The sequence below is a fragment of the Mustela nivalis genome (genome assembly GCF_964662115.1).
Source record: "Mustela nivalis genome assembly, chromosome: 3".
NCBI lineage: Eukaryota > Metazoa > Chordata > Mammalia > Carnivora > Mustelidae > Mustela > Mustela nivalis.
This window is the reverse complement of record NC_139022.1, coordinates 106,943,285-106,951,920: the sequence shown is the minus strand read 5'-3', so window position 1 is coordinate 106,951,920 and position 8,636 is coordinate 106,943,285. Positions and strand designations below refer to the sequence as shown.

Below are 8,636 nucleotides of genomic sequence, written 5' to 3'. Positions count from 1 at the left end.
CCACCAGGTGCCACAGAAGTCCATAGATACAGGCAGAAAGAAGCTTTTAAGGAATTCCTAAAGGTTGGTGTGGGCTACATGAAGTGTGAATCCCAGACACAGTAAAGGCTTGCAAACTTGTAGGCTGTTTCTCTCAGGAACCCACCCACCCAGGTGTTCAGCTCAGTGCTGGCTTGTGGAGGCCGATGGAAGACCCTGTTGAAACTCCACTGAGCTTTATCTCCCCTGTGAAGCAAAAGCCTTTTTCTTTCTGAGGAAGAGCAACAAAAATGGTAACAGTGGTGGGTTGGAGACAATCCATTGCAGCTGTGTAAGGGGGAAGGGCAAGGGGAAGGGCAGGCATAGGGCATGTCCCAGCACTAGGACTGGCACAGGACCAAGACCATTGGTGAAGCCACACCCCCGCTCAGGTGCATGGTGAACACGCACACCCAAGGCTCAGACCTCTCCCTCCCAGCGTCTCCCACAGCCACACTGCCCAGTGCGAAAAGAACATCACACGGGGCAGCACAAGAGAGATTTTCTCTGAGAAGCTGGGTAAAGAGGAGACCTAATGCCAAGCAGGGAGCAGACACCTAGTGAAACCCTCCACAACAAGGTAGGCCTACTCATGATGGAGATAAGCTCGGTAGGTTCCTGCCTGGTGTCTTTAACGGTATAAAATTATTTCTATTTTGTCTTTTGCCTTTTGTTCTCCTTCATCGTGTGTTAGTAATTAACTTTCCTGTTATGACTTGCCACATGTTTTTATCCCATTATTTTCAACCTTCCCGTATCATTTTGTTTCAGATGCGCTGCTTATGCAAGCTGGTGATGGTGACTGTGTTGGTATTTGCCACACTGATATTTTACAAATGGCCTCTTTGAATCCCTCCGGAAATGGATCCTTTGAGGGTTGAGGTAGGAGCATAACCTTGGTAAAGCAGCGTGTTGGGCATAATCCTCTGTTAGAGCATTTTCTTTAGCTTTCATATTTTCTCTTAACATGGGCGAGACCTTCGTAATAGCCACCTCTCTACATGAAACGGCTTCTTGTAGTTAGGAGTGCTCCGGGAAGCCGACTGTTGACGAACCTCCTCCAGATGAGAGTCAGCAGGTTCTTGTCTGGGCTTTCCGTGCAGAGAGGCTCTCACCGAGGATTTAGCCAATTCGTAAAGAGGTGCTGTAATCACAGAAAAGTATAGCACTCATTGCAATATCCAGTTAAAATCAGAGTCCTCTCCGTTGTCATTTGTGAGGAGTCTAAGATATGTTTCCATAGCCTTTGGTCTATCAGGAAAGAGTACTTTTCCTTCTTTAAGTAGGTCATCCCCTAAATAATAAATTATTGGACAGACTTGAAATACAGCTTTTAAAACTTGAGGTCTATTTTCTCCTAAGTCTGAGAGCAAGTAAATGGCATCCTGTTCCATAGATTTCCTGGTCCTCTGCACAAAGTAGTAAGTCATCTACATGTTGAGTCAGAACTGAATCACAAGGGGGAATTGGGGTCTTTGAGTCTCTATTGAGGACCTGGAACATGGAGCAAGGGGTGTCAGTGAACCCCGAGTACATAACTGTCTAGATACCATATTGCCCTCCCCAGGGGAAGGCAAAAGGGCATTGAACATCTCGGTCTAGAGGCACCCTGGGGAGATGGCAGAGCTAAGATCTGCTTCAGTGAAGCAAGTGGCTTCAGGAAGAATTGATGATAGCATGCTATTTGGGTTGGGTACTTCTGAGAGATGAGGGATGATAATTTCCTTGGTGGTCCTGAGTTGTTGACAAATGGATATCCCCATTCATTGGTTTCTTTCCTGGAAGGATGGAAATGTTACAAGGAGTAGGGTAGGCTATGAGAAAACCACCTTTGGATATAAGCCTTCCAAATAGATTTGATCCTTCTTTGCTTCTGGATTTAAGGAATATTGCAGAAGGTCAGGTAATGGTGGTGTGGTAGGGTCTGTCTGAACTTTTATATTTTCTCTTCCAGTCATTTTGTCTATTATATGTAAAATGTTTAGCCCATAGAATGTCAGGCCCAGTCACAAGATCCCTATTTGGCATGTGTATTAAACATAATGGAGGAGCACCGGGGTGGCTTAGTGGGTGAAACACTTGACTCTGGGTTTTGGCTCGTGATCTCAGGGTGGTGAGATGGAGTCCCACATGGGGCTCTGCAATCATTGGGGGTCTGCTTGAAATTCTTTACTTCTGTTCCTCCCTCTGCATGCACACATGCACTTTCTCTCTCTCTTTCTCTCTCAAATAAATAAATAAATCTTCAGAAAAAAAAAATAATGGTGGAAGCAAAGGTGTATCTAGAGAAGACACAATTGGATTATGGATCAAAAAGTGCCCTAGAACCTGAAACAGTAAGTCCCTCTGGTGTGTGATTTTACAATTCAGCTTGCTAAGTAAGTCTCCTATTAAATTTTCACAGATAGCAACATAGTACTAGAAGTCCTAGCCTCAGCAATCAGACAACAAAAGGAAATTAAAGGCATCCAAATCGGCAAAGAAGAAGTCAAATTATCACTCTTCGCAGATGATGTGATACTATATGTGGAAAACCCAAAAGACTCCACTCCAAAACTGCTAGAACTTGTACAGGAATTCAGTAAAATGTCAGGATATAAAATCAATGCACAGAAATCAGTTGCATTTCTCTACACCAACAACAAGACAGAAGAAAGAGAAATTAAGGAGTCAATCCCATTTACAATTGAACCCAAAACCATAAGATACCTGGGAATAAACCTAACCAAAGAGGCACAGAATCTATACTCAGAAAACTATAAAGTACTTATGGAAGAAATTGAGGAAGACACACAAAAAAATGGAAAAATGTTCCATGCTCCTGGATTGGAAGAATAAATATTGTGAAAATGTCTATGCTACCTAAAGCAATCTACACATTTAATGCAATTCCTATCAAAGTACCATCCATCTTTTTCAAAGAAATGGAACAAATAATTCTAAAATTTATATGGAACCAGAAAAGACCTCGAATAGCCAAAGGGATATTGAAAAAGAAAGCCAAAGTTGGTGCCATCACAATTCCGGACTTCAAGCTCTATTACAAAGCTGTCATCATCAAGACAGCATGGTACTGGCACAAAAATAGACACATAGATCAATGGAACAGAATAGAGAGCCCAGAAATAGACCCTCAACTCTATGGTCAACTAATCTTCGACAAAGCAGGAAAGAATGTCCAATGGAAAAAAGACAGCCTCTTCAATAAATGGTGTTGGGAAAATTGGACAGCCACATGCAGAAAAATGGAACTGGACCATTTCCTTACACCACACACAAAAATAGACTCAAAATGGATGAAGGACCTTAATGTCCGAAAGGAATCCATCAAAATCCTTGAGGAGAACACAGGCGGCAACCTCTTCGACCTCAGCTGCAGCAACATCTTCCTAGGAACATCGCCAAAGGTAAGGGAAGCAAGGGCAAAAATGAACTATTGGGATTTCATCAAGATCAAAAGCTTTTGCACAGCAAAGGAAACAGTTAACAAAATCAAAAGACAACTGACAGAATGGGAGAAGATATTTGCAAACGACATATCAGATAAAGGACTAGTGTCAAAAATCTATAAAGAACTTAGCAAACTCAACACCCAAAGAACAAATAATCCAATCAAGAAATAGGCAGAGGACATGAACAGACATTTCTGCAAAGAAGACATCCGGATGGCCCACAGACACATGAAAAAGTGCTCCATATCACTTGGCATCAGGGAAATACAAATCAAAACCACAATGAGATATCACCTCACACCAGTCAGAATGGCTAAAATCAACAAGTCAGGAAATGACAGATGCTGGCAAGGATGCGGAGAAAGGGGAACCCTCCTACACTGTTGGTGGGAATGCAAGCTGGTGCAACCACTCTGGAAAACAGCATGGAGGTTCCTCAAAATGTTGAAAATAGAACTGCCCTATGACCCAGCAATTGCACTACTGGGTATTTACCCTAAAGATACAAACGTAGTAATCCAAAGGGGCACGTGCACCCGAATGTTTATAGCAGCAATGTCCACAATAGCCAAACTATGGAAAGAACCTAGATGTCCATCAACAGATGAATGGATCAAGAAGATGTGGTATATATACACAATGGAATACTATGCAGCCATCAAAAGAAATGAAATCTTGCCATTTGCGACAACATGGATGGAACTAGAGCGTATCATGCTTAGTGAAATAAATCAAGCAGAGAAATACAACTATCATATGATCTCCCTGATATGAGGAAGTGGTGATGCAACATGGGGGCTTAAGTGGGTAGGAGAAGAATCAATGAAACAAGATGGGGTTGGGAGGGAGACAAACCATAAGTGACTCTTAATCTCACAAAACAAACTGAGGGTTGCTGAGGGGAGGGGGGTTGGGAGAAGGGGGATGGGGTTATGGACATTGGGGAGGGTATGTGCTTTGGTGAGCACTGTGAAGTGTGTAAACCTGGTGATTCACAGACCTGTACCCCTGGGGATAAAAATATATGTTTATTAAAAAAAAAATTTTTTTTTTTCACAGATAGTATCTCAGAGCAGGAAGAAAAGTTTTTCAGTCAAGGACCCAAGCCTTAGGTAGAGGGCATGGAGATAGGGAATACATGTTACTGGATAGTTACTTGAAGTACGCACCGTCTGTGTGTCATCTTTACTTGGAGGGAGAGGTTGAATGAGGGTGGCAGGCTTTAAAGGGCAAAGAGCAGCACAGTATTGCTTTTAATGTGATTAACACTGAGAGTTGATGAGGATGAATCCCTATTGATAGTTAATCCTATTTGTTTAAGGGTATGTGTTGCGAGTTTAGCTACACTGCTCTGGAGTGTAGCTGCCCTGGCATCTATTTTGTGTGGTCAGTTGGCCTTGTACAGAAATTGATGTTTAGTTTTCGGCAAGTCCAAGTTCTAGAAAGCAGCCTAGTTTCCTTGGCTTAGTAACCTCCTCCAGAGCTTTAAAGTGTTACTTGAAACTGGCTCACATAGGCAGAGGGCGGGGTGAGACTGAGAAAAGGGACAGGTCCTCCTGCTTGTTAAGTGGCTGTTGTAGTAAACAAAGGGAGACTGTCTACACGGTTTGTCCTGGGTGGCATCAAGCACCCTTGTGCCTGCCCACCAAACCTTAGGAACTCATGGAGAGGCCTTAACTGGGTTCAGTCATGTATCCCATGGAGGTGTTCTCAGCATTACTTCCTTATCTCGAGGCTCTGTCTTTGGAGCAGCCTTTAAAAGGGGGAAAGGCAAGAAGAATCCAAATTCTAAGGACAGAGTCGGGGTGAAGAGCCTCCAGTCTCATGAGTCAAACTCACAGGTCAGCTGGCAGTTGTGTCCTCTCAGTGCTCCTAGGATGGGTAGTGGAGACGATGGTGTAGATAATGTTGGTAATAACTAACTGGGCTGGTCACTGCAGTCTGTGGGTTAGAGTTCTGTTTTTACGTGTAGTCTGGTTGTGTGTATGCTCAGTCTTTCATGTCATTCTGATGTTATCCCATGTGTAGGTATTCAAAGTTGCCTATCAGATTTATGACCTGACATGTGTTCTTTATCTTGCTAGACACTCAGCGGTCTATTTCAAACTTAGGACTCATCAGTATCCACCTTCACTTCTTGACTATTTCTTGGTGTATTGCTCTCTCTCCATTATCAATCCCCACCCTCTCCAGAACCTCCATTAGAAGCTTACTGGTTTCTGGATCTATCTCTCCTATTTTCTGACTTTCTTCCTTTTCCTCTTACTATCCTTCTGGCTGCAGCTGAAAAAGTGCCTTAACTCAGTCTTCCAGGTTACTCTTTCTTTCTCTTTATGCATTTATTTGGCTTTTTTAGTCCATCTGTTGAGAATTTTACCTCCATTAATTATATTTTTCACTCTAAGAAGTTAATGATTGATGTGTTTTGTGTAAAAGGTTCTCTCTCAATGCGTTATCTTTTTTTTTTTTTTAAGCCTTCTGAGTGCTGTATTAACTCTTTGTCCTCAGATACAAATTTTGCCATTGGTCATGTTTGTTGTTCTTTCAATATTGGATGATTTTTCTGAATTTCCTCCAATATTGGATGATTTTTGATTGCATGTTTATCTCAGCAATTGAAATTTACTGTTAAATTATCCTTGGTCTCTAGCTTTGGGACCTTAGCAGGTGTTACTGTTTTGAATGAAATGTATATGGTGAGAATTGCCAAGGCTGGATGAATGGTTGGGTGAACACCTGGCATTCTGTGCATGAGCACCCATTTGTCTTGGCACTGGACATGCTCTCTAGCTTCTTTGATCTTAGCTTCCATCTGCAAACAGATACCCCTTACTGCTGCCTCCCTGGTCCCTGAGGAAGAGCAGGAATGAGGCACAAGATTTTATTTGCCTGGAGTGCCTCAACTTAGCTAGCACTTGATTCATTGCTTCTGGGTTACATTCAGCTTTTGACTTTCATTATCTCAATGCAAGGGGCAGCTGTAATGCCATTTCCAATTTTTTTATGCTAGAATATTCCTTCACAGAGTCTCCTATATCCTGCCATGCACACACACCTAGTTTTTTAAGCACAGCCATAAAAATGTAAAATGAAATGAAAAGTTATTTCAAATAGTTGGGAAAACAGAAGGTTGCTCTATGTGTTTATTTGGAAAACATGAAACTGGAAAATTTTAGCCTCGTTGTGATTTTTTTAATTTGACTTTTTATTGCAATATTTGCTTTATTGTGATGGTCTGAAGTCAAATCTATAATATCTTCAAGGAATGTATTATATTACAAAAGCTTTTAAAATACATGCTGATGAGGGTATGTCCCAATATAATTGATTTCGCTCAAAATCTTATACATTTTACTTCAGGAAGTTACACATTTTTTTTCTGAAAGGGCACTATGTGAATGCCAAAGGGCCCATCACACAAATGTTGATGGGCTTGGTGAGCCATAATCCTGAACCTTGGCTCACTTGGGTCTTTCTAGAATGGGACTTTCTATACTAGAGAGGACTCCTGGACACTTATCCCCACCTGAAATGGGGCAGTACTCCTCTGTTCCCACGACATCCTATCCTATCCCTACTTCTGCACCTAAAACAAAATCTTCAACCTTGTCTTTCATGTCAGGAGAAGAGACAACCTTGTTTGTTCACCTTGTTTATCTTAAATGTTATAGGCGAGGTATTTTCATGGTAGTTACAAATCCACTTTATTTGTCTTAAATATTATAGTTTAGATATTTCCATGAAAATTACAAATTGGCCATTGAAAGTGACCAAACTTCAAAGGAGAAAGAAGCATGGTGCTTCAAGAAGATTTAAGTTCCCTGGTCAGTTTCCTATAAAACACTGACCATTAGAGTCCTCAGTAGCAACCCATTCAAGACCATGTAGTCTAATTGCTCTTAAAGTATGGTCCAAGAATCCCTGGGGTTCCATGAGACCTTTTCAGAGATTCACAGAGTCTTTCCTTTTTCAACTTTGTATTTGTACAAAGTAGATTCTCTTCATATACTTCAACCAAAACAACATATTGCAACAGATTGAATGCTAAGCTGATGTGATAATTCAGCTGTCTTCTATTAAATCAGATATTAAAGAGGTTTGCATAAATATTGAGCAGTGCTATTCCTCTCATTAATTTGTTCTTGTTTCATAATATATATATATATATATATATATATTTCAGTTTTCAAGGTCATTTTTATTTATTTTATTTATTTTTTTCATTTATTTATTTTCAGCATAACAGTATCATTATTTTTTCACCACAACCAGTGCTCCATGCAATCCGTGCCCTCTATAATACCAACCACCTGGTACCCCGACCTCCCACCCCCCTGCCACTTCAAACCCCTCAGATTGTTTTTCAGAGTCCATAGTTTCTCATGATTCACCTCCCCTTCCAATTTACTCCAACCCCCTTCTCTCTAACTCCCCATGTCCTCCATGCTTTTTGTTATGCTCCACAAATAAGTGAAACCGTATGACAATTGACTCTCTCTGCTTGACTTATTTCACTCAGCATAATCTCTTCCAGTCCCATCCATGTTGCTACAAAAGTTGGGGGTATTCGTCCTTTCTGATGGAGGCATAATATTGCATAGTGTATATGGACCACATCTTCCTTATCCATTCGTCCGTTGAAGGGCATCTTGGTTCTTTCCACAGTTTGGCGACCATGGCCATTGCTGCTATAAACATTGGGGTACAGATGGCCCCTTCTTTTCACTACATCTGTATCTTTGGGGTAAATACCCAGGAGTGCAATGGCAGGGTCATAGGGAAGTTCTATTTTTAATTTCTTGAGGAATCTCCACACTGTTCTCCAAAGAGGCTGCACCAACTTGCATTCCCACCAACAGTGTAAGAGGGTTCCCCTTTCTCCACATCCTCTCCAACACATGTTGTTTCCTGTCTTGCTAATTTTGTCCATTCTAACTGGTGTAAGGTGATATCTCAATGTAGTTTTAATTTGAATCTCCCTGGTGACTAGTGATGATGAACATTTTTTCATGTGTCTGATAGCCATTTGTATGTCTTTAGTGGAGAAGTGTCTGTCCATATCTTCTGTCCATTTTTTGATATGATTGTCTGTTTTGTGTGTGTTGAGTTTGAGGAGTTCATTATAGATCCTGGATATCAACCTTTTGTCTGTACTGTCATTTGCAA

General features: G+C 41.2%; 1 long non-coding RNA gene across 1 annotated transcript; it reads left to right on the top strand.

The window, feature by feature from the left end:
* Positions 1–430: 430 nt before the first annotated feature.
* LOC309860900 lies at positions 431–2,864 on the top strand. The gene is made up of 3 exons (XR_014309694.1): positions 431–598; positions 790–900; positions 2,423–2,864. It is a non-coding gene; the product is annotated as an uncharacterized lncRNA (long non-coding RNA).
* Positions 2,865–8,636: the final 5,772 nt, after the last annotated feature.